Source organism: Triticum aestivum, chromosome 7B, assembly GCF_018294505.1.
Source record: "Triticum aestivum cultivar Chinese Spring chromosome 7B, IWGSC CS RefSeq v2.1, whole genome shotgun sequence".
In the NCBI taxonomy this organism is placed as follows: Eukaryota; Viridiplantae; Streptophyta; class Magnoliopsida; order Poales; family Poaceae; genus Triticum; species Triticum aestivum.
This window is the reverse complement of record NC_057813.1, coordinates 505,467,358-505,493,788: the sequence shown is the minus strand read 5'-3', so window position 1 is coordinate 505,493,788 and position 26,431 is coordinate 505,467,358. Positions and strand designations below refer to the sequence as shown.

The window sequence follows — 26,431 nt, the reverse complement described above, 5'->3', positions numbered from 1 at the left end:
AAGGCAGTTCTTCAGAAGACTTGCAGAAAGATGATGAATCCTCTTCACCCCACAAGGTCCTTGCTCTAACTTGGCCTGTGATATGGGTACAACATGCATATAATGTCCTGGAGTGTATCTACTCTGTTGCAATGCCATGTGCTTAGCATGCTGATCATGCATGTAAATATGTCATGCCTTCCTGTTTTTCAGTACCTATTCCATTCATGATAACATGTTTTCAAATTCAAGTACTGTCATTCTACTCTATCGCAATGCCATCTGCTTAATTTGGACATCATGCTTCTGAATATCTTATGCATTGTTATTCATCAGTATGTACTTCATCTGTCTGCCATACCATGTTTTTTTACATTGAAGTGTTGTTCTAGTGCTCTGTTGCAATGCCATCTTATTTTCCCAATCATACACGTGTATGTTGCCTTAGTTATTTCTGTACGTATTCCGCTAGCATATAGTTTTACATTCAACTAGTGTTTTTTTGTGTGTTGTCCTGTCGTATCCCTAGCTCTTACACCATACTCCCTCCGTCCGGATTACATGTTGCCGAAATGGATAAAAAAGGATGTATCTAGAACTGAAATACGCCTAGACCCATCCATTTTTTCCGGATGGAGGGAATACATGTCAATATGTCATGCCTTTCTATTCTTCAGTACCTATTCCATCTCTCTGTTGTCGCATGTTTTATAATTAAAGCACCATTCTTCTATACAAGGCATGCAAGGGGAAGACGACTATGTTAGAATCTGAAGGGTTACAAACAAGGCCTTTGCAAAAGATCCAAACGCCAGGAGATAATAAACCAACTCCAGTTTTTATAGATACTGCTCCAGCACAGAGAAACCCAACTCCTACTGATAATAAGCAGATTCCAGTGGCCAAAGAACTAGTCCGCTCCAGTCCAGCAAAAATATGTCAACTCAATTCTAAGAAGCGTGTGCGTATCCTTGCATCATGAAATTTTATAGCATGCTGATCATATTTTCTACATGTTTCTTACCCATCTCTCTTTTAGAAAATAAGCTTAACAGATAGAAGAATTTCTGCAATGGTATCGTTTATGAGGAAAGATTCTTGCAGGAATTCTCTGTGCTCCAATGTAGATGTAAGTACCTGTTGTATATCACTATATTTTTACATCAGCATGTATTTTGTTAATCGGCGTGAATCCAACCTTTATCTGATCTAAATTTAGTTGTAGCAAAATGTATGATTAAAGGCCACAATGTTGATTTTTGTAAGGAAAACTGCCTGGTAGTTTTGCATCCTGAGCTGCATGAGTGTACTATCTCATATCAGTGGGTTTGAATACTTTGGTTCTGCAGTGGGTTTTTCAGTGTTTTTTTACTGTGTTGTCCTGTCGTATCCCTAGCTCTTACATCATACTCCCTCCGTCCGGATTAAATGTCGCAGAAATGGATAAAACTGGATGTATCTAGAACTGAAATACGCCTAGACCCATCCATTTATTTCCGGATGGAGGGAATACATGTCAATATGTCATGCCTTTCTATTCTTCAGTACCTATTCCATCTCTGTTGTAGCATGTTTTATAACTGAATCACCATTCTTCTATATAAGGCATGCAAGGGGAAGACGGCTATGTTAGAATCTGAAGGGTTACAAACCAGGTCTTTGCAAAAGATCCAAACGCCAGGAGATAATAAACCAACTCCATTTTTCATAGATACTGCTCCAGCACAGAGAAACCCAACTCCCACTGATAATAAGCAGATTCCAGTGGCCAAAGAACTAGTCCGCTCCAGTCCAGCAAAAGAATGTCAACTCCATTCTAAGAAGCGTGTGCGTATCCTCGCATCATGAAATTTTATAGCATTCTGATCATATTTTCTACATGTTTCTTACCCATCTCTCTTTTAGAAAATAAGGTTAAACGATAGAAGACTTCCTCCATTGGGATCGTATTCGAGGAAAATATCTTGCGGGAATTCTCTGTGCTCCAATGCTGATGTAAGTACCTGTTGTATATCACTATATTTTTACATCAACATGTATTTTGTTAATCGGCGTGAATCTAACCTTTATCTGATCTAAAATTAGTTGTAGCAAAATGTTAAAGGCGCCAATGTTGATTTTTGTAAGGAAAACTGCCTGGTAGTTTTGCATACTGAGCTGCATGAATGTACTATCTCATATCACGCACATTACTGAATTGTAGTGCTTCTCTGGTTGCCCATTCATTCATTGTGTCAATGTTGCTTTCGTACTACCTTACCTGGCTGATGATAGTTGTGCCATATTGTGTTAATTTGGTGTAGGCTAGTTGCCCAAACGTTCGTTGTGTCAATGTTGCTTTCCTATTATCTGACTTGGCCAATGATAGCAATGCTAGTGTGTTAATTTTGTGCAGGCTGCTGAAGATAAGAAGACAAACTCTGAAAACAGCAAGGCAACCCCATTGTTTCTTTCCAGTAAATCTAGGCCAGGTAATATGGCAATAACTCATGATTAATCTGTTTGGTTCCCGTCCTAATTTATGTTATGATGCAGTGGTCGAGACACTCTCCACTATCAATAATACAAGCCTGCCAAAATCGCCATCTGAATCTGTTCAGTATCCTCTGTCTCGAATGCAACGGAATAAATGTATGTTTGTGAACCAATTAATGGCTGAAGCAATGATGGAAATGGTGGATGAATCAGAGGTGCAGAGTCGTGCGACACAACAACTGATCAATGTTTTCAGAGACAGTGTAGCAAAGCAGCAAGAACTTGCCCACATGCTTATGGGCGTCATCTGTGCTGAGGTTGCAGATTGTGACGTTGTAGATGGTTAGGTTCTGCTCATTTATTTGCACTGGCATCAATCTTTGATTGCCCAGTGGATGTAATTTCCTGTAATATATGCTGGATGTGCAACGTTATTCCCTGTATGCCGTACCTTTGCTTGATCGGTTTTGGTCCTGTGCATAATTGCTCGTCGTAATGGGCTCAAATTATCTAATTTGGCCTAAAGACATGTACGAACTTTAGTGGGCCCATTAAGTTAATGGGCCGTTACTAGGCCGAAAGTTAATGGTCGGCCCTCTTACCTCCCGGGTCGTTAACAGGCCGACATCGAAGCGGGCAACAGGTGGCCCCAATTTATTTCACGGGCGTTAACAGGTCGTTACTAAGTTTGGGCTACATATGGCCCAACTATACTGTAGGCCTTTAGCAGGCCGAAAGAGACAGCGGGCTTGTACTGGACCATGAAGAGCATGGGCCGCTAAGAGGCCGAAAGTCAGGTCATATTGTAAATGGCCCAACTGTGTTGTGGGCCTTTAGCAGGCCAAAAGAGAAATCGGGCTGGTATTGGACCATGAAGGGCATGGGTTGTTAAAAGGCCAAAACCAAGGTCCGAATACAAATGGCCCAACTCAATTATGGTATGTTAACAGGCCGAAAGGCACACAGGGCCGGGAATTGGCCCAACACTTAAATGGGTCGCTAAAAGGCCAGGTCCGACTACAAATGGCCCAACTGATTTATGGGCCGTCAACAGGCTGAAAGTGACACCGGGCCAGAAATTGGCCCAACACTTAAATGGGCCGCTAAAAGGCCAAAACTCAGGTCCGACTACAAATGGCCCATCAGATTTATGGGCCGTCAACAGGCTGAAAGACACACCGGGCCGGAAATTAGCCCAACATTTAAATGGGTTGCTAAAAGGCTTAAAGATGTACATCCTGAAGATTGGCACATCCATTAAATGGGCCGTCAACCGGCCGAAATCTCATCGGGCCGATATTGAGCCCAAACATATAGCAGACTGTTAACGGGCTCAAACTGACGATGGGCTGCAATGGTGTCAAATCTTTAACGGGCCGTTGACGGGCCGAATTGGCACATCTCGTATGGGCCGTGGGCTTAAATGGACCTGACACAAGTAGGCCTTATATGGGCCGGCCTGCTAATTTTTACTGGGCCGGCATTTTTCACCGGAATGGGCCACTGTTGGGCCGTGCCACATGTCGACCTATCATAGGCGCCTCCTGTCCAATGAGTGGATGGCATCTGTCCCAACGGTGAGGCAACACGTGTTTCCTGCGGCCAATGATGATTTTACACGTGGAAAATACCCATTGGTCCGGGCTGTTAACGGGTTATTGGATCCAAAACCGGACCCGATAGCTTAACGGCGTTCCGTTATGGTGGATGCCACGTGTCGGTCACCCTTGACGAAAGAACTTCTGTGATGCATGATTTATTGTCATGGAAGTGGACACTTCCGTGATGATAATTTTGGTAATGTCATGGAACACTTCTACGACAGCACAGGTATGACTATCTTGATTCTGTCATAAAATCGTCATGGATGTACATGCATGACAAAAAACGCGACCTACTGTGACAAACACGTATCATCATGGAAGTGTATTTTTTTGTAGTGTAGGCTGATGCGGTGAACTACTTGGGTGAGTTCCATCGCCTCCGGATCTGATGAGAACTCTCTTCCCCTCTCCGTCCCTCTCTATATGGTGGCTATCCCTATATATAGAGGCCCTCGTCCTCTCCCCGAAATATTGAGCAGGGAGGGAGCCAACAATGGCCATTTTGAAGGGGAACATCTAGTACAACTTATCCTGACTAAAGTTGGTCTTAGGCTGCCAAAGGCACTGGCGATGACGCCGTCTTGGGCTCCACGGTGACCTCCCTCCTGCCGCTCTTGTGGTCTTGGTCTCATTGAACCGAAATGGTAACCTTTGCTTGATGCCTCGGTACTCCGCGCTTGCGCTTGCCCCCTTTGCACCAAAGAGGGAACAAGGACACTAGATAGGCTGGCGCCCGCCTGGTCTCGATCCTCATGGCTTACATCACGAGCACCTCGCGATGTACCCCTGCCTTGATCTCTTCGCCTCCTCGCGAGCCTTCTTGGTGAGGTCGTTCCTGCGGAAGCCTTGCGTTGTCCGCCCCGCGAGGCTTGGCCCCTTGCGAGGGTCTTGAGCTTGAGTTGATGAAGATGGGCTATTCTGGTACACTCCTTGAGCCACGCTGTAGGCTGCAGGCAGGCAAGTATGGGGACCCCTGTTCCCAGAACGCCGACAGTAGCCCCCGGGCCCAAGGCGCGCTCGGACTTGGCTTAGCAGCAAAGCGAAAGGGCAAGTGTGGAGCGCCGCGGGCCCCAATAGCCTGCGGCCTTGGTCGCCGCGTGGCGGTTAATTGGATGTGGGCGTCTCCGCTTCCCCATGGTGCCTTGGCAACTGCCCGATTTGACGAGTCCCTGCTGCATGCAAAAAGAGTCATGAGTACCTGCGATCGTGGAGGCCGACAGTTAGCCTCTTTGGACTATAAGTACGGTGAGGCGCAAGCCCCCGTAGTCCATCTCTTTGCGCTCCGCCCGCTTCTTCTTCCTCGCTCCTCCTCCATCTTGTCGCCAATGGCACCGATCCGGCGGTTCTCAGCCGAGGATAAAGGAAAGGCCCCCCGAGAGGGGCCCGACCCGCTCCCACCGAAGAAGCAGCCGGTCCCCGGCCGGACGAGGTTGCTCGGCCGGAGACGTCGAGGACTTGGTACGAGAGGCCACCCCCTGGATTTCCGCTACCTCTGTACACCCGGGCTGAGGGCCCTGGAGGGGAAGACGCCGAGCGGCATCGCCTGCGCTGCTGGCGGCGTTGACGAGTTGTGGCGGTGCACGCTATCGCTCCTGGAGTCTACGCCGCGGACTCCTCTCGCGAGCTCGTACTTCACGCCTCCATGCCTCCAAGCTCCTGGAAACGCCTTCCTCCTTCCTTTGACTTCGAGATGCCATCGAGGAGGCCTCTTGAGCTCTGGCTGCAGCATGCCGACTGCGGTACCCCTACAACTGGAGCGGAGGTCGAGGTCGTCGCTCCGAGCAAGGTCTACATGACCCGGGGCTGGGGCGAGATCGCCCAGGTCTGTCGAACAGGAGGTGCCCTCGTGATTCATCTTGAATATGACGGCGCCTCCCTGATGCTCTTCAAGGTCTTCAACACGGAAGGACGCCGGCTGGAGTGCTGCCCCAGAGGAGGAGGCCAGGACGTCGACGTGGCAAGGGCTAGACCTGCCACCTGCTTCCCCAGCGGCTCCTCCAGCAGCACCAGTGACGCTTGGGAGTCCAGCGACTCTCCCGAGCTTCTCGTGACTCCGGAGACGAGCGACGACAGCTACGAGCCCCCGAGCTCACGACGCGCCCGGAGCAAGGTGGCTGCATCAGGCCGCCGACGTGGCTGATCTGGATGGGGTTGGCGCCAGTGCTTGGTGGCCCACTGTTGATGATGGCATTGGCCATGGAGGCTCATGTAGTCAGGGCTCCTTAGGATTTTCTTATTTTGTTTCCTGCGAGGAATCAAGGAGGTCCCCCGTGGGAGCATGTAAAGCGTCTGTTGTGTCTTTTGTTGATATTATCCTTATCATGAAGTGGTGCAAGATGCTTATCCTGTCTCGGCTCAGTTCCCCCTTTCTAACCTCGCGACAGCTTGGTGCTCTACGCCGACAGGTCCCGGTCCCCAGGCAGGCTTCAGTCGTCGCTGGTATGCCAGGTCGTGATGCCGTGGTCAAGGCCGGGAGGTGAGCGGCCCGAGGTCCAGTAAGAGCCCCTGAGGCGCGATGCTCAGGAGGTCCCCTTTAGCGCTCAAGCATCCACCGAAAGGCGAGAAAGGAAGGCAACATCGCCGTCACAGAGCTACATTAAGTGGAGGGTTTGGTATCGCATCGATTAGCTATTCCAGGGGCGTGACTTATCTCGAAATCTCAGAGCCGTTCCTCCGTGAGGTGCCGGCCGGACCTGCGTGTCGGCAGCTGGGATGTCGCTGGGTCAGGCCTTCGTGAGCTTATCCTCCCTTCCCCACACTTTCCTTCGTTCTCTACGTCCTCAGGTCCCGGCCCTCGAGCAAGCTCAGCCACCGCTGGTGTGCCAGGTCGCGATGTCGTGGACAAGGCCAGGGGGTGAGGGCTGGAGAGCCAGTAAGATTTCCTGAGTCGCGATGCTCAGGAGCCCCCTTTTAACGCGTGAGCGGATCGCACGGGTGAGGGAGAGAGAGAGCTTGCGATGCCCCCCACGTTATTCCTTAGGTGGACCCTGTAAACCAACACGAGAGAAGCAAGGATTGCCATTACGATTGCCGGCCAGCCATTGGTTGCTACGAGTGAGTGATGAGGGCACTGAGGGCCTGGCGAGGTAGCGCTTTGCGGGGCTGCCGCGGGCCAAAGCTTGACCACTCAGATTTGTCGATGTTGCAGGGACGGACCCATGCACAAGCGCCGTGCCAGCGCGAGCGGCTCCAAAGGTAGGTGTCAATCGAGCAGGCGGTTATCACGGGCAGGTTAAGCATGAAGGCAAACCAGCTTAGATAGACGCGGGAAAGATACATGCCACTCGGTCAGGCCCGAGCGGCTTGGGGATGATGCAGCCCGAGGGGTGCCCCCAGCAAGGTAAACTAAAGACATAAGCAAGAGAGATACATGCCGTAGGGACTGGCCCATGCGACCTGGGAATAATGCAGCCCTGGGGGCTCTCCTAGCTGAAATGGAACTCGAAAGATGTCACCTGATACCATTGCAGAGCGGGTGTTGATGTAGCTGATGATGCATGGTGAAGAAGCCGATCCTCACGAGCCATCGGAGCCCTGAGCTTCGGGAGGCTCTGGGGGTCCGGGCGGCTCCTCAAGGTCCATCTCCATCTCCGCCAGGAACGCATGGGACCTGGCCTCCTGAGCTTCCAGAATGCTCCGCATATGATGTTTATCTTTTATACATCTTATTTTGCTTAGTTCGACGGTAGCTTTATAAGATGATCTCTCACTAAATTTCAAGGTATAAGTGTTCTCCCTGAGTATGCACCATTGCAAAATTTCTTCGTGCTGAGACACCACGTGATGATCGGGTGTGATAGGCTCTACGTTCAAATACAACGGGTGCAAAACAGTTGCACACGCGGAATACTCAGGTTAAACTTGACGAGCCTAGCATATACAGATATGGCCTCGGAACACTGAGACCGAAAGGTCGAGCGTGAATCATATATTAGATATGATCAACATAGTGATGTTCACCATTGAAAACTACTCCATCTCACGTGATGATCGGACATGGTTTAGTTGATTTGGATCACATGATCACTTAGATGATTAGAGGGATGTCTGTCTAAGTGGGAGTTCTTAAGTAATATGATTAATTGAACTTAAATTTATCATAAACTTAGTCTTGATAGTATTTTGCAAATTATGTTGTAGATCAATAGCTCGCGTTGTTGCTTCCCTATGTTTATTTTTGATATGATCCTAGAGAAAAACTATGTTGAAAGATGATAGTAGCAATGATGCGGACTGGGTCCGTGATCTGAGGTTTATCCTCATTGCTGCACAGAAGAATTATGTCCTTGATGCACCGCTAGGTGACAGATCTATTGCAGGAGTAGATGCAGAGGTTATGAACGTTTGGCAAGCTCAATATGATGACTACTTGATAGTTTAGTGCACCATGCTTAACGTCTTAGAATCGGGACTTCAAAGACGTTTTGAACGTCATGGACCATATGAGATGTTCCAGGATTTGAAGTTAATATTTCAAGCAAATGCCCAAGTTGAGAGATATGAAGTCTCCAACAAGTTCTATAGCTAAAAGATGGAGGAGAATTGCTCAACTAGTGAGCATGTGCTCAGATTGTCTAGGTACTACAATCGCTTGAATCAAGTGGGAGTTAATCTTCCAGATAAGATAGTGATTGACAGATTTCTCTAGTCACCATCACCAAGTTACTAGAACTTCATGATGAACTATAGTATGCAAGGGATGACGAAAACGATTCCCGAGCTCTTCGTGATGTTGAAATCGATGAAGGTAGAAATCAAGAAAGAGCATCAAGTGTTGGTGATTGACAAGATCACTAGTTTCAAGAAAAAGGCAAAGGGAAAGAAATGGAACTTCAAGTAGAATGGCAAGCAAGTTGTCACTCCCGTGAAGAAGCCCAAAACTGGACCAAAACCTGAAACTGAGTGTTTCTACTGCAAAGGAAATAGTCACTGGAAGCGGAAATTCCCTGAACATTTGGTGGATAAGAAGGATGGCAGAGTGAACAAGGGTATATTTGATATACAGGTTATTGATGTGTACCTTACTAGTGTTTATAGTAGCCCCTGTGTATTTGATACGTGTTTGGTTGCTAAAAATTAGTAACTCGAAACAGGAGTTACAGAATAAACAAAGACTAGTTGAGGGTGAAGTGACGATGTGTGTTGGAAGTGGTTCCAAGATTGATATGATAATCATCGCACACTCCCTATACTTTCGGGATTAGTGTTGAACCTAAATAAATGTTATTTGGCGTTTGCGTTGAGCATGAATATGATCTGATCATGTTTATTGCAATACGGTTATTCATTTAAAGTCAGAGAATAATTGTTGTTCTGTTTACATGAATAAAACCTTCGATGGTCATACACCCAATGAAAATAGTTTGTTGGATCTCGATCGTAGTGATACACATATTCATAATATTGATGCCAAAAGATGCAAAGTTGATAATGATAGTGCAACTTATTTGTGGCACTGCCGTTTGGGTCATATCGGTGTAAAGCGCATGAAGAAACTCCATAAAGATGGATTTTCAGAATCACTTGGTTATGAATCATTTCATGCTTGCGAACCGTGCCTTTTAGGCAAGATGACTAAAACTCCGTTCTCCGGAACAATGGAACGAGCTACTGACTTGCTGGAAATAATACATACCAATGTATGCAATCCAATGAGTGTTGATGCTCGTGGTGAGTATCGTTATTTTCTGACCTTCACAGATGATTTGAGCAGATATGAGTATATCTACTTGATGAAACATAAGTCTGAAACATTTGAAAAAGTTCAAAGAATTTCGGAGTGAAGTGGAAAATCATCATAACAAGAAAATAAAGTTTTTTGCGATTTGATCGCGGAGACGAATATTTGAGTTATGAGTTTGGTATTTAATTAAAACAATGTGGAATAGTTTCACAAGCTCACGCCACCTGGAACACCACAGTGTTATGGTGTGTCCGAACGTCATAACTGCACTTTATTAGATATAGTGCGATCTATGATGAATCTTACCTATTTACCACTATCATTTTGGGGTTATGCATTAGAGACAGTTGCATTCACTTTGAATAGGGCACCATCAAAATCCGTTGAGACAACGCCTTATGAACTGTGGTTTGGCAAGAAACCAAAGTTGTCGATTCTTAAAGTTTGGGACTACAATGTTTATGTGAAAAGTTTCAACCTGATAAGCTCGAACCCAAATCAGAGAAGTGTGTCTTCATAGAATACCCAAAGGAAACTGTTGGGTACACCTTCTATCACAGATCCGAAGGCAAAATATTTGTTGCTAAAAATTGGATCCTTTCTAGAGAAGGAGTTTCTCTTAAAGAAGTGAGTGGGAGGAAAGTAGAACTTGATGAGGTAACTGTACCTACTCCCTTATTGGAAAGTAGTTCATCACAGAAATCAGTTCCTGTGATTCCTACACGAATTAGTGAGGAAGCTAATGATGATGATCATGAAACTTCAAATCAAGTTACTACAGAACCTTGTAGGTTTTCCAGAGTACGGTCTGCACTAGTGTGGTACGGTAATCCTATTCTGGAAGTCATGTTACTAGACCATGATAAACCTACGAACTATGAGGAAGCGATGATGAGCCCAGATTCCGCGAAATGGCTGGAGGCCATGAAATCTGAGATAGGATCCATGTATGAGAACAAAGTGTGGACTTTGGTGGACTTGCCCGATGATCGACAAGCCATAGAAAATAAATGGATCTTCAAGAGGAAGACGGACGTCGATAGTAGTGTTACTATCTACAAAGCTCGACTTGTCGCAAAAAGGTTTTCGACAAGTTCAAGGTGTTGACTACAATGAGATTTTCTCAACTGTAGCGATGCTTAAAGTCTGTCCAAATCATGTTAGCAATTGCCACATTTTATGAAATCTGGCAAATGGATGTCAAAATTGCATTCCTTAATGGTTTTCTTAAAGAGTTGTATATGATGCAACCAGAAGGTTTTGTCAATCCTAAAGGTGCTAACAAAATGTGCAAGCTCCAGCAATCCATCTATGGACTGGTGCAAGCATCTCGGAGTTGGAATATACGCCTTGATAAGTTGATCAAAGCATATAGTTTTATAAGGACTTGCAGTGAAGCATGTATTTACAATAAAGTGAGTGGGAGCACTACAGCCTTTCTGATAAGTATATGTGAGTGACATATTGTTGATCAGAAATGAGGTAGAATTTTTTCTGGAAAGCATAAAGGAGTGTTTGAAAGGGGTTCTTTAAAAGAAAGACCTCAGTAAAGCTACTTACATATTGAGCATCAAGATCTATTGAGATAAATCAAGACGCTTGATAAGATTTTCAATGAGTACATACCTTGACAAGATTTTGAAGTAGTTCAAAATGTAATAGTCAAAGAAAGAGTTCTTGCCTGTGTTGCAAAGGTGTGAAATTGAGTAAGACTCAAGTCCCGACCACGGCAGAAAATAGAGAGAGAATGAAAGTCATTCCTTATGCCTCAGTCATAGGTTCTATAAAAGTATGCTATGCTGTGTACCAGACCTATTGTATACCTTGCTCTGAGTTTGGCAAGGGAGTACAATTTTGATCTAAGAGTAGATCACCGGACAGCGGTCAAGAATATCCTTAGTGAGGACTAAGGAAATATTTCTCGATTATGGAGGTGATAAAAGAGCCTGTCATAGAGAGTTACATCGGTGCAAGCTTTTACACCGATCTAGATGATCCTAAATCTCAATCTGGATACATATTGAAAGTGGGAGCAATTAGCTAGAGTAGCTCAGTGCATAGCATTGTAGCCATAGAATATTTGCCAAATGCATACAACTCTAAATATGACAGACCCGTTGACTAAACTTCTCTCACGAGCAAAACATGATCATACCTTAGTACTCTTTGGGTGTTAATCACATAGCGATGTGAACTAGATTATTGACTCTAGTAAACCCTTTGGGTGTTGATCACATGACGATGTGAACTATGGGTATTAATCATATACAGATATGAATATTGGTGTCAAATCACATGATGATGTGAACTAGATTATTGACTCTAGTGCAAGTGGGAGACTGAAGGAAATATGCCCTAGAGGCAATAATAAAGTTATTATTTATTTCCTTATTTCATGATAAATGTTTATTATTCATGCTAGAATTGTATTAACCAGAAACTTGATACATGTGTGAATATATAGACAAACAGAGTGTCACTAGTATGCCTCTACTTGACTTGCTTGTTGAATCAAAGATGGTTAAGTTTCCTAGCCATAAGACATGAGTTGTCATTTGATTAACGGGATCACATCATTAGAGAATGATGTGATTGACTTGACCTATTCCGTTAGCTTAGCACTTGATCGTTTAGTATGTTTCTATTGCTTTCTTCATGACTTATACATGTTCCTATGACTATGAGATTATGCAACTCCCATTTACCGGAGGAACACTTTGTGTGCTACCAAATGTCACAACGTAACTGGGTGATTATAAAGGAGCTCTACAGGTGTCTCCGAAGGTACATGTTGAGTTGGCGTATTTCGAGATTAGGATTTGTCACTCCCATTGTCGGAGAGGTATCTCTGGGCCCTCTCGGTAATGCACATCACTATAAGCCTTGCAAGCAATGTGACTAATGAGTTAGTTGCGGGATGACGCATTACATAACGAGTAAAGATACTTGCCGGTAACGAGATTGAACTAGGTATTGAGATACCGACGATCGAATCTCGGGCAAGTAACATACCGATGACAAAGGGAACGACGTATGTTGTTATGCGGTTTGACCGATAAAGATCTTCGTAAAATATGTGGGAGCCAATATGAGCATCCAGGTTCCGCTATTGGTTATTGATCGGAGACGTGTCTCGATCATGTCTACATAGTTCTCGAACATGTAGGGTCCTCACGCTTAAAGTTCGGTGACGATTTATATTATGAGTTATGTGTTTTGATGTACCAAAGGTAGTTTGGAGTCCCGGATGAGATCGGGTACATGACGAGGAGTCTCGAAACGGTCAAGACGTAAAGATCGATATATTGGATGACTATATTCAGACATCAGAAAGGTTTCGAGTGATTCGGGTATTTATCGGAGTACCGGAGAGTTACGGGAATTCGGCGGGGAGAAGTATTGGGCCTTATTGGGCAATACGGGGAAGAGGGAGGGGCTGCCTAGGGCAGCCCCCCCCCCCCAAGGCCTAGTCCGAATTGGACTAGGGGGAGGGGCTGCGCCCCCTCCTTCCTTCCCTTCTCCCTTCCCCTTCCTTCTCTCCTACTCCTACTAGGAAAGGAGGAGTCCTACTCCCGGTGGGATTAGGACTCGCCCCTTGGCGCGCCCTCCTCCTTGGTCCGCCGCCTCCCCCCTAGCTCCTTTATATACGGGGGCAGGGGGGCACCCCATAGACACAACAATTGATCATTGATCTCTTAGCCGTGTGCGGTGCCCTCCTCCATTATATTCCACCTCGGTAATATCGTAGCGGTGCTTAGGCGAAGCCCTGCGTCGGTAGCATCATCAACACCGTCATCACACCGTCGTGCTGACGGAACTCTCCCGCAAAGCTCTGCTGGATCGGAGTTCGTGGGAAGTCATCGAGCTGAACATGTGCTGAACTCGGAGGTGTCGTACGTTCGGTACTTAGATCGGTCGGATCGTGAAGAGGTACGACTACATCAACCGCATTGTGCTAACGATTCCGCTTTCGGTTTACGAGGGTACGTGGACAACACTCTCCCCTCTTGTTGCTATGCATCACCATGATCTTGCGTGTGCGTAGGAAATTTTTTGAAATTACTACGTTCCCCAACAGCATCACCTACGCAAGACGGAGGGCGAGGCAGCGAGAGGGACGGCACAGGAGAGCCCCCTGCGGCGCTGACGAGCTCGGTGATGCGAGCGAGCCACTCCTCGTAGAGGTCGTCGACGGGGCGGTAGTGCAGGAGCTCGCGTGCCAGGAGCAGTGCAGCATGCGCGTCCGTGGGAGCGCGACGGGCGTGAGACGACGAACCAGTTGGAGTCAGCGATGGAGTGGCGGTGCGGCCTTCCCGCCGCACAGAGGGATGCAGTGATGACGCCTGCTGCTCGTTCCTCGCCGGGCCGGTGGCGGCGTTGGCGGCAGGCGACGGAGAACGACGGGGAGGCCCACCGACGGGAGCCGTCTGGGCGACGCGGGCGGCGAGAGCGGCCCGACGCTCGGCACGAGCTCAGCGAGCGTCAACTTCGACGAACGATCGAACGCGGGACAGCGGAAGAAAGATTCCGGCACACCCCCTACCTAGCGCGCCAAATGTCGGATATCGGGTTCCGGCAAAACTCTTAAGGTTTGAACTCTGTGGTGCGCGCGAAGATCTTGCCCCTGCCGATCCACGTCCCAACGCCTCGCTGTGAATCTAAGCTACACGATGAACAATACAAGGGACGCAATGTTTATACTAGTTCGGGCCACCATTGTGGTGTAATACCCTACTCTAGTTTGTGGTGTGGTAGATTGCCTCAGGGGCTGATGACGAACAGTACAGAGGAAGAACAGCCTCGCGAGAGGTGTTCTTGGGCTGATGCGGTGAACTACTTTGGTGAGTTCGATCGCCTCTTAATCTGATGAGAACTCTCTCCCCCTCTCCGTCCCTCTCTATATGGTGGCTATCCCTATATATAGAGGCCCTGGTCCTCTCCCCGAAATATTGAGCGGGAAGGGAGCCAATAACGGCCATTTTGAAGGGGAACATCTAGTACAACTTATCCTGACTAAAGTTGGTCTTCGGCTGCCAAAGGCACTGGCGATGATGCCGTCTTGGGCTCCACGGTGACTTCCGTCCCGCCGCTCTGCTGGTCTTTGTCTCGTTGCACCGAAATGGTAACATTTGCTTGATGCCTCGGTACTCCGCGCCTGCGCTTGCCCCCTTTGCACCAAAGAGGGAACAATGACACTGGACAGGTCGGCGCCCGCCTGGCGCCTGCCTGGCCTCGATCGTCATGGCTTACGTCACGAGCACCTCGCGAGGTACCCCTGCCTTGATCTCTCCGCCTCCTCGCGAGCCTGCTTAGTGAGGCCGTTCCTGCGGAAGCCTTGTGTCGTCCGCCCCGCGAGGCTTGGCCCCTCGCGAGGGTCTTGAGCTTGAGTTGATGAAGATGGACCGTGCTGGACCACTCCTTGAGCCACGCCGCAGGCCGCAGGCAGGCAAGTCTGGGGACCCCCGTTCCCAGAACGCCGACAGAGACCTTGTATGGAAAGCAAAGGTCCCGGAGAAAATCAGGATTTTCGCGTGGAGGGTAGCTACTGAAACATTGGCAGCTAGGAAAAACAAATGGAAACACACCCTAGAAACTGATAACATTTGCAATATTGGTGGGAGAGAAACAGAAGATGAATTCCATGTTGTAGTAAGCTGCACAAAGCTCAAAGGACTTAGAGATGAGCTAAGGACCATTTGGGATCTACAATTGAAGATCAGTTTCGACATATGGGCAATGATTGGTTACAGAATATTCTAGGATCATGTGCAGCCGAAGTCCGAGGAAAAGTGCTCCTGCTCCTTTGGTGAGCTTGGTGGTTGCGAGAGGACTGTGTACATGCAGAAAGTAAGGCATTGATTGGGTCGTCGGTGCAATACCTAGTTTAGTACACTGGGGAGATCGCCTGTCAGGAGAATGCGCAGACTACGAGGCCTATGAGCATCGGGGACCCTATCTACAGGCCCTATCGTAGGAAGCATGTCGTGCCGATATCAAGAAAGGGAAGCAAGTCATATCTCTAGGCCAAAGGGTGTGGGGAGCACCGACGGGAAGGAACATGTAACCATTTCAAAACGAGATTCGGAGTGCTTCCATGCAACAGGAAGCAACTCACTGGAAACCACCTGAACCCGGGACACGGAAGATAAACATTGACGCGTCCTTCCTTCCGTCCACAGGAGAATCTTATGCATGTCTCGTTGTGAGGAATCACCTGGGCAAGTAGCCATATCAGGTGGCACAAAAATGAATTTTAGCAGAGATGTGGAAGAAGCAGAGCTAGCAGGGGTGCTTTATGGCCTATCAGTGCTTAGCAAATACTGCTCGGGATCAGCGTACGCGGAAACGGACTGTGCACCCATTCCAGCTATTTTGCACAACAGAGCTAGCAATCTGTCCGTGCTATTCTCACTAGTTTCAGACATCTGGAATACCAGTGGCAGTGTCAATAGTATTGCATTTGATGACGTAAGAAGACCCAGCAATAGAGTGGCTCACGAGCTAGCTACTTTGGCTAGAAGAAATGGAGACTTTACCATCTTAGGGGATGTTCCCCAAGCATCCGTTGTATCCTCTTGGAGGATAGTAATCCTTCTCATACTTAATACTCACTCCGTTCCTAAATATAAGTCTTTGTAGAGATTTCACTATGGACCACATACGGATGTATAGTTCATTCATTTTACTCCGTATATGGTCCATAGTGAAATGTCTCCAAAGACTTATATTTTAGAAACGGAGGGAGTATATGATGGCTGGATTTTTCCTTAAAAAGGAATGAAAAGGAGAAAAAAAAGTCCCCGTCTCTATTATATAACGAGTTAAGTACATTTATAATGGATTGTAAGTGTTGTTAAGTTGCGCAAATGGGTACGTCGTGATTTAGTTTGAGAGCAGAGAAAAGATCAAAAAGTGTCCATCTGACAAATGAGATAAAAATGGAGTGATGGCGAGCATTACGAATCTGAACTTTCCAAAGCATTTATACAAATACAGTGAACCAAAAGAATATTATGTACGAAAAAGGAGGGAAAGAAAAAAAAAGGAATGAAAAGGGGAAAAAAGTCCCCGTCTCTATTATATAACGAGTTAAGTACATTTATAATGGATTGAAAGTGTTGTTAAGTTGCGCAAATGGGTACGTCGTGATTTAGTTTGAGAGCAGAGAAAAGATCAAAAAGTGTCCATCTGACAAACGAGTTAAGTACATTTATAATGGATTGAAAGTGTTGTTAAGTTGCACAAATGGGTACGTCGTGATTTAGTTTGAGAGCAGAGAAAAGATCAAAAAGTGTCCATCTGACAAATGAGATAAAAATGGAGTGATGGCGAGCATTACGAATCTGAACTTTTCAAAGCACTTATACAAATACAGTGAACCAAAAGAATATTATGAACGAAAAAGGAGGGAAAGAAAAAAAAGGTCCCACCGAGACTTGAACTCGGGTTACTGGATTCAGAGTCCAATGTCCTAACCACTAGACCATGGGACCTCAGATGTCTTTTCTCTTTTTTGACATTATTTATCTAATGACGGAAATATATTGGCTTCGTCCAGCCCTCTAAACGATCGGAGATATCGCTGCCCCGCGGTCGCGGAAGTGCTCGGGTGCCATCTGAGGCTAGCTCCGGCGGCCGGAACACATACCTGCGTACATACATCGGAGGCAGCGTGCTCTGTTCTTGCCTGCGTCTAGCCGGGATCGAGGGAAACGGCTGCCTCCGCGGCTCCGCCGTAGCCAAGCCCGCTAGGAAGTACGCGCCCACCAGCTGTTCGGCGAAATGCGCAGGTGAGAATGCTGCAGCTTCCTGCTTAATTATCGTGCCGCCATGCCCTCCTCAATACTCATGCCATCTTTCTATTTCCTCTGTGTCTTTTTTCCTTTTGCCGGGGCTGTTTCCTATGTATCTTTTACGGACTGTAGAGCCATTTGTGATCGTTTTTGTTCTGTTGGTAAAACCGCTGGCGTAGCCGCATTGTAATGACATAGCTTGGTAACGATAGGTGATGCCTACTCCATCTTTTTTCTCATATGAAATTGGTTGGTTGTTTGTGGTTAGTAGCAAACTAGCAATCAGTCCCAATTGCTTGATATTTATACGTATGTGTCATGGAACAGTTACACTATACAGTAGGTTAGTAAGAATTATGCAAACGACTGGCCTGTTTTATTTTGATTGTTATTAGCATCGATGTGATGTGCAACCATTTGGGCAAATACCCAGTTTGTGTTACTTAACGGGACTACCGGCAGATTATCAAAAACACGCCCAACGGAAAGGATGAGACTTTACGTGGATAAGGCTCAGGGCATAATAAGAAGTGAAACATCACCTGCTTTGATCACAGCTCTTTCCTGACCTGCAGTACACGTATGTTGCAAAGAATGGCGGATGTGAATGAGTCATGCTCCACAAGTTCTGTCACATCGTTTTTTTCAGTCTTTCTGTATGAATAAAGGGTCTAGTCACTTTGGCCCTTCAATTTTCTCTGAGGAAGCATGCGAACGAGAAAGCACGGAAGCTGATTCTTTGGCAAGCAAGTATTTGGAGACGTCGGGCGAAGATAAGGGGCTGCACTCTCAGTGATGAGAACACGAAGTTCTTCCATGCTGCAGCAAACTGCCACCATAGGAAGAACAAGATCAAGCTGTTAATAAAGGACGGGGTGGAGTTCTTTGGGTAGCAGGACAAAATTGGGATAGCCACAGACTACTACACTGGCATTTTTGGGAAGGACTCTCCTTGCCTGCCTACTGTTGATCTGTCCCGACTGTATGAGCATTCTTCTCTTAACCCACTAGAGGAGCCTTTCATATGGGGTGAAGTTGCATCAGTAATCCAAAAAAGCCCCAACAATCGGAGCTCAGGACCAGACGGATACACTAATGAGTTCTACAAACACGTCCAGGGAACGTTGAAGGAGGACTTGATGCAATTCTTTCAAGAACTATATGAACACAGCTCCCCCCTTTCCAATATCAACACTGCACACATCGTGCTGATCCCAAAAAAGGAAAATCCCACGGATATCAAAGATTTCAGGCCCATTTCCTTGGTTCATAGCCTACCCAAGCTGGCTTCTAAGGTGCTTGCTACGAGGCTTCAGCGACAAATACCGAATCTGGTGCACCCACTACAGTCTGGCTTCCTTCCGGGCAGAAGCATTCTTGAGAATTATGTGTTGGCAGCTGAGTTAGTACAGCAAGCAAAGAAAAGGAAGAAGCCGATGTTTGTTTTGAAGCCAGATTTTCAGAAAGCCTTCGACAGTGTCAGTTGGGTGGCCCTTCGACAGATACTTGCAGCAAGGGGATTCGGTAATAGATGGATCAGGTGGATCTCTGAATTCCTGGAATCCAGCTCCTCCAGGGTTATGATCAATGGACACCTTGGGAACAAAATCCTGTCCAATAGTGGGCTGCGACAAGGAGATGCCATGTCCCCTTATCTGTTTATACTGGTGGCAGATGTTCTACAGCAGCTTTGCAACCAAGAGTATAGGGCAGGAAATCTCAAACACCCTCTTGGTGTGGCTGAGCTGTTCCCTATCCTACAGTATGCGGACGACAAGATCTTATTGATCCAGGGAGATGTCCAGCAGGTGCGAAGGGTGAGGCAAATACTTGATGCTTTCTCTGGTTTCACGGGGCTGAAGATCAACTACCACAAAAGCACTCTCATACCGATCTGCATACCCCAAGAAACCTGCCAACAGGCTGCCTAGATTCTTCAATGCCGGGTGGAGTCTTTCCCTTGCACTTACTTGGGCTTACCCCTCTCACCCAACAAGATCACGCACAATCTGCTGATACCCATCATCCACCAAGTTGACAAGTGTCTGTCGGGCTGGCTTGCCACTTTCCTTTCCTGGGGAGGAAGGCTGACGCTCATCAACGCAGTGCTGGCAACAATACCGAGCTTCTTCATGGGATGTTTCTGATAAGAAAATAGACAGTTTTTTGATTAAATTAATCCATGAATAAAACATGAGCATGACATGAACAGCATTGATAACACACTGATTACGATCTAACAGAGCATGTACTACGCACATAGTAGAAACATCTACGCATATCGCTAGTACTGCTACAACAGAAAGAAACACGAGAGGGATCAGCGATGTATACCCTCCAATCGGCCACGCGGCGGCGGTAACAGTGGCAGCAGCCGCGGCATCCTCCGCGGCCTTCTTGTCGGCTTCGGCCTTCTCAGCAGCGGCACGGTCGGCGTCGGTCGACATGGTGATGACGAAGGTGATGCGGACGTAGATGAACAGAAGCGAGCAGTCGCGTAGTCGCTACCCAAAAACCTAATCGCCCCTCTCCCGTACAGGATCCGGAGAGGCGGGGTTTCGGAGGCCTGCTCTCCCGTCAACCGTGTACGCGGTGAACGGGATGGAGTCGCCGGCGGCAGCAGCAGCAGAGGAACGACGTGGGCGTGGAGGCGGAGATGCGTTCTATTTCGCGGTGGCTAGGGTTGGCAGCGCCCCACATATATATGTGCGGCCGCGCGTGGGCTGAACTCACGTCCAAGTCGGTAGCCCATGATCCGACGTCTCAGATCGTGGCCCTACCTGTCAAAGACTCTCCGTTCCTGACCGGCAAAAAGAAGCGCATAGGAGTGAGCTCGGCTCGGCTCAATCCCGCAACCCGCGGCGCGTCGTGACGAGGCGTGGCGTGGCGTGGCGAGGCGAGCGGAGGAGGAGGAGTGCGCGAGGGCTTCTTTTCTTCTCAAGCTCCAATAGCATGAGGGAGAGAATCCCTTATAAACCACTCCAACTCTCCTTCCACTAGCATGGTGGGACTAAACTTCCCACCACCTTGTCATGCCACCTACATGGGCCCTTAGAGATTAAATCTGAAATTGTCATATGGGCTCTAGGCCCATCTCATATTTCAACAATCCCCCACCAGATCTCAGGGGCCCACTTTGTCCTTTGTTCCAAACGCTGTTTTGATATACCAGCATCTCAGTGGAGACCGATTAAGGTTGAGCTCCACCTAGACCAAGTAGTTACACTCCTTCACAACTGAACAATGGACTATGCCTTGAATTGTCAGTTTGGCGTCAAGAAGTTTCACCACAAGTCTCACTGATACGAGGCTGCCGAAGGCCGACCCTCGGGTGGAGCATATTAGTCACACTCCTGGCCTGTTCATGAGCTTGCTAGAGATCACCCCAATCTCATAGACTGTGACCAGCAGTCGGGCTCATATAGGTGTGTTCCTCCAAAGATCGCTCTGTAGGATAGCATCTTGCTTATACATATAAGCCTTGGAACACATTAAGACAGTGGTCATCCTTCCATACAGTTTCCGAGAGTATTGCATCTCCAACGGAGTGGGTTAGTAAAGTTACTCTCCTCAGTTCACCACTGCCTTGTTTTCCTAGGTCCTACTTCACGGGATCTCCGATCACATAGGTTGGGTTACTACCATGGCAACTCATGTGGGTCTCATACCCATCTCCCTCGATGCACTATCTATCACAACACGTGATAGCCCTTTTGTAAAGGGATCTGCCAGATTCTTAGCCGTATGGACATACTCCAACGCTATCACTCCGGAGTTTCTTAATTTTCTGACAGCTTTTAATCTCATTCTTATGTGTTTGTTGGACTTCATGTTGTCCTTTGAACTCTTCACCTTGGTGATGACAGTCTGATTGTCACAGTTCATAAGGATAGCCGGAACCGGTTTATCAACCAATGGCAAGTCCATCAAAAGATCACGAAGCCATCCTGCTTCGACACCAGATGTGTCTAATGCTGTTAATTCTGCTTCCATTGTCGATCTCGTTAAGATCGTTTGCTTGCAAGACTTCCAGGAAACAGCGCCACCTCCAAGAGTAAACATATACCCAGTTGTGGCCTTCATCTCATCAGCATCAGAGATCCAATTCGCATCACTATACCCTTCAAGTACCGACGGGTATCCGGTATAGTGAAGTCCGTAGTTCATAGTACCTTTCAGATAGCGCATAACTCTCTCAATAGCATGCCAATGTACATCACCCGGATTGGAAACAAACCGGCTCAGTTTGCTCACAGCAAACGCGATGTCAGGCCTCGTTGCGCTTGCTAGGTACATGAGTGAACCAATGATTTGAGAGTATCTCAGTTGATCCTTAGTTGTGCCTTCGAACTTTCGGACCAACACACTAGGATCATATGGTGTTTGAGATGGTTTGCAGTCCGAATATCCAAAACGGCTCAACACCTTCTCAACATAATGGGATTGCAGAAGTGTGATCCCACCCTCATTATCTCTCAGTAGCTTGATGTTCAAGATAACATCAGCCACACCAAGGTCCTTCATCTCAAAGTTCTGAGACAGAAACGACTTAACCTCCTCAATGACTTTGAGGTTGGTTCCGAATATCAGTATGTCATCAACATACAAGCACAGTATGACTCCTTCGCCCCCACCATGGCGATAGTATACACATTTGTCAGCTTCATTAACAACGAAGCCAACAGATGTCAGAGTTGTATTAAACTTATCATGCCATTGCTTAGGTGCTTGCTTCAGGCCATATAAAGATTTCAGCAACCTACACACCTTTCTTTCCTGACCATCTATCACAAAGCCATCTGGCTGTTGCATGTAGATTTCCTCGTTTAGCTCTCCATTCAGAAAAGCCGTCTTAACATCCATCTGGTGGACGAGAAGACCGTGCGAGGCCGCCAACGAGAGTAATACTCGAATGGTGGTCAGTCTAGCCACAGGTGAATAAGTATCGAAGAAATCTTCCTCTTCTTTCTGGTCATAGCCCTTGGCCACAAGCCTAGCCTTGTACTTTTCAATCGTACCATCGGGCCTAAGCTTCTTTTTGAACACCCACTTACATCCCAATGGTTTGCAACCATAGGGACGCTCAGTGATCTCCCATGTCCCGTTAGCCATGATGGAATCCATCTCACTACGGACCACATCCTTTCAGTAGTCAGCTTCTGGAGAGGCATGCGCTTCTGAAATAGAAGTAGGAGTATCATCCACGAGATACACGAAGAACTCATCACCAAAGGTCTTTGCAGTCCTTTGTCTCTTGCCCCTACCAAGGGTTTCCTCGCCATCCTCCTCAGGATTTTCATCATGTGTTCGTTCATAATATTCCATAGGAATGGCAGGCTCAGGAGTCTCCTCAGATTCCTGTCTAGAAGTGCTTTGTACATCTCTTATGGGGAAAATGTCATCAAAGAATGTAGCATCCTTAGACTCCATAATTGTACCGACCTTCATGTCAGGTACCTCAGATTTCACTACTAGAAATCTATAGCCAACACTATTCATAGCGTAGCCCAAATTAACACAGTCCACAGTCTTTGGTCCAAGCTTACGCTTTTTGGGGATCGGCACATTAACTTTCGCCAAGCAGCCCCAAGTACGTAAGTACGAGAGTGTTGTCCTTCTCTTGGTCCACTTCTCATAAGGAGTGATCTCGTTATCCTTTGTCGGAACTTTATTCAGGACATGACATGATGTCATTATAGCCTCCCCCCACCATGCCTTGGATAAACCCGACGTATCTAACATGGCGTTAACCAAATCAGTTAGAGTACGGTTTTTCCGCTCGGCAACCCCGTTTGACTGGGGTGAGTAGGGAGGCGTCCTCTCGTGAATAATACCGTGTTCCGCACAGAAGGCATCAAACTCTTTCGAGAAGTACTCTCCACCACGATCTGACCAGACTCGTTTAATTTTCTTTTCGAGTTGATTCTCAACTTCTGCCTTATAGATTTTAAAGTAGTGTAGAGCCTCATCTTTGGTATTTAACAGATACACATAGCAATATCTAGTGGAATCATCTATCAAAGTCATGAAATATTTCTTTCCACCTTTAGTCAACACACCATTCATCTCACAAAGATCAGAATGTATGAGTTCAAGTGGCGCCAAGTGTCTCTCCTCTGCTGCCTTGTGAGGCTTGCGAGGTTGCTTAGATTGCACACACGAATGGCACTTAGAACCTTTGGCTAAAGTGAAACTCGGGATTAAATTCGATTTTGCTAGCCGCGTCATAACACCGAAACTAATGTGACAAAGACGTGAATGCCAGACTTCAGATTCATTAACACTCAAATGAATATTGTTCATGACTTTATTACATAGATCTGCAAGAGAAAGGGGGAACATGCCTCCGCATTCATAACCCTTTCCAACAAATAGTCCATATTTCGTAACAACTAATTTATTAGACTCGAATACCAACTTAAACCCTTCTCTACATAGAAGGGAGCCACTAACGAGGTTCTTCTTGATGGCGGAGACATGTTGCACGTTCTTCATCTGCACAATCCTTCCCGTAGTAAACTTCAGATCGACCGTGCCAACACCAAGAACAGAAGCACTCGCACCATTCCCCATCAGTACGGACCCGTGACCTGTGGCCTGGTAAGAAGAAAACAATGAAATGTTAGCACACACATGAACACCTGCACCTGTGTTGACCCATCAATCGGTGGACGGCCTAACTGAAAATACAGCAAATAAATTACCGTACCCAGATGCACCACTCTCATTGTTGCTCACAATCATATTGACAGACTTGGAGTCCTGTCATGACTTCTTAAACTTGTTTGGGCACTTGTTGGACCAATGTTCAGCCGAACCACAAGTAAAGCAGCCCTCATCCTTCTTGTTCTTCTTGAAGGTCTTCTTACCCTTCTTCTTGAATTCGGTATTCTGTTGGACACCGTTCTTTCCCTTGAGCTTGTGGGAATTGGAGTTCTTCTGATGTACCATATTGGCCACAGAAGTTCCTTCGACCCCTTTTCCGTGCGAGTCCTTTGCCCTTGAATTCTGCTCAACACTCAGATGGCCAATGACATCCTCCACAGAGAATTCACGCCTCTGATGTTTCAGAGTGGTGGCAAAGTTCCTCCAGGAATTGAGGAGCTTAGCGATTATGCAACCCGTGACAAACTTGCCCGGTAACTCGCACTTAAGAAGCTCAAGCTCCTTAACAATGCATATTATCTCATGAGCCTGCTCCAATACAGGACGGTTTTCAACCATCTTGTAATCGTGGAACTGCTCTATAATATACATCTCGCTCCCTGCATCGGCAACCCCGAACTTAGATTCGAGCGCCTCCCACAAGTCCTTGGCAGACCGCATATGCAAATATGCGTCAACCAGCTTATCTCCAATCACGCTCAGAACCGCCCCGAGGAACACGACAGTGGCCTCCTTGAACGCCTTCTCCTGTTCAGGAGCGATCGTTCCTGTGGGAGTCACATCGGCGACCCAGAACACGTTCATGGTCGTGAGCCATAAGGTGGTTTTAGTCTGCCAACGGTTAAAGTACGTCCCCGTAAACGGGGACGGTTTTAGTGCAGCAGCAAAACTAGAATTCAAAAAACTCCTACACACATTAGGTTTTTGGATTGATAAGAAAATAGGCAGCTTTTCGGTTAAATTAATCCATGAATAAAACATGAGCATGACATGAACAGCATTGATAACACACTGATTACGATCTAACAGAGCATGTACTACGCACATAGTAGAAACATCTACGCATATCGCTAGTAGTGCTACAACAGAAAGAAACACGAGAGGGATCAGCGATGTATACCCTCCAATCGGCCACGCGGCAGCGGTAACGGTGGCAGCAGCCGCGGCATCCTCGGCGGCCTTCTTGTCGGCCTCGGCCTTCTCAGCAGCGGCACGGTCGGCGTCGGTCGACATGGTGATGACGAAGGTGATGCGGACGTAGATGAACAGAAGCGAGCAGTCGCGTAGTCGCTACCCAAAAACCTAATCGCCCCTCTCCCGTACAGGATCAGGAGAGGCGGGGTTTCGGAGGCCTGCTCTCCCGTCAACCGTGTACGCGGTGAACGGGATGGAGTGTCCGGCGGCAGCAGCAGCAGAGGAACGACGTGGGCGTGGAGGCGGAGATGCGTTCTATTTCGCGGTGGCTAGGGTTGGCAGCGCCCCACATATATATGTGCGGCCGCGCGTGGAGAGACATGGGCTGAACCCACGTCCAAGTCGGTAGCCCATGATCCGACGTCTCAGATCATGGCCCTACCTGTCAAAGACTCTCCGTTCCTGACCGGCAAAAAGAAGCACAGTCCTCCTAAGGCTCGGCTCGGCTCAATCCCGAGCGGAGGAGGAGGAGTGCGCGAGGGCTTCTTTTCTTTTCAAGCTCCAATAGCATGAGGGAGAGAATCCCTTATAAACCACTCCAACTCTCTTTCCACTAGCATGGTGGGACTAAACTTCCCACCACCTTGTCATGTCACCTACATGGGCCTTTAGAGATTAAATCTGAAATTGTCATATGGGCTCTAGGCCCATCTCATATTTCAACAGTTTCATCTGGCCGAAGCAGTCACTTGAGCAGTTGGAGCAGATCATGAGAGGATTTCTTTGGCAAGGAAAAAAACCGCGCTAGGGGGGGTCACTGTCTCGTTGCCTGGGACATGGTTTCGATGCCAAAGGAATACGGAGGACTTGGAGTACGCGACCTCAGGGCCCATAACTTGGCGCTGGTCTGCAACCTCATGGCCAAGGTGCTCCAACATAACAACAATCCGTGCTATAGTTGGTTTGCCACAAGATACTGTCAAAAGGAGATCTCACCCACACCGCGGAATGGAGATACAGCCATCTGGAAAGGCCTCAAATCAGGAATGCAACTAATCTTCGAAGCCACAAGGTGCACACTAGGGAATGGACGAACT

At 47.3% G+C, this 26,431-nt stretch overlaps 1 non-coding gene across 1 annotated transcript; it reads right to left on the bottom strand.

Moving 5' to 3' along the window:
• Window positions 1-17,162: 17,162 nt before the first annotated feature.
• TRNAQ-CUG (transfer RNA glutamine (anticodon CUG)) lies at window positions 17,163-17,234 on the bottom strand. The gene has a single exon. It is a non-coding gene; the product is annotated as a tRNA-Gln (tRNA).
• Window positions 17,235-26,431: the final 9,197 nt, after the last annotated feature.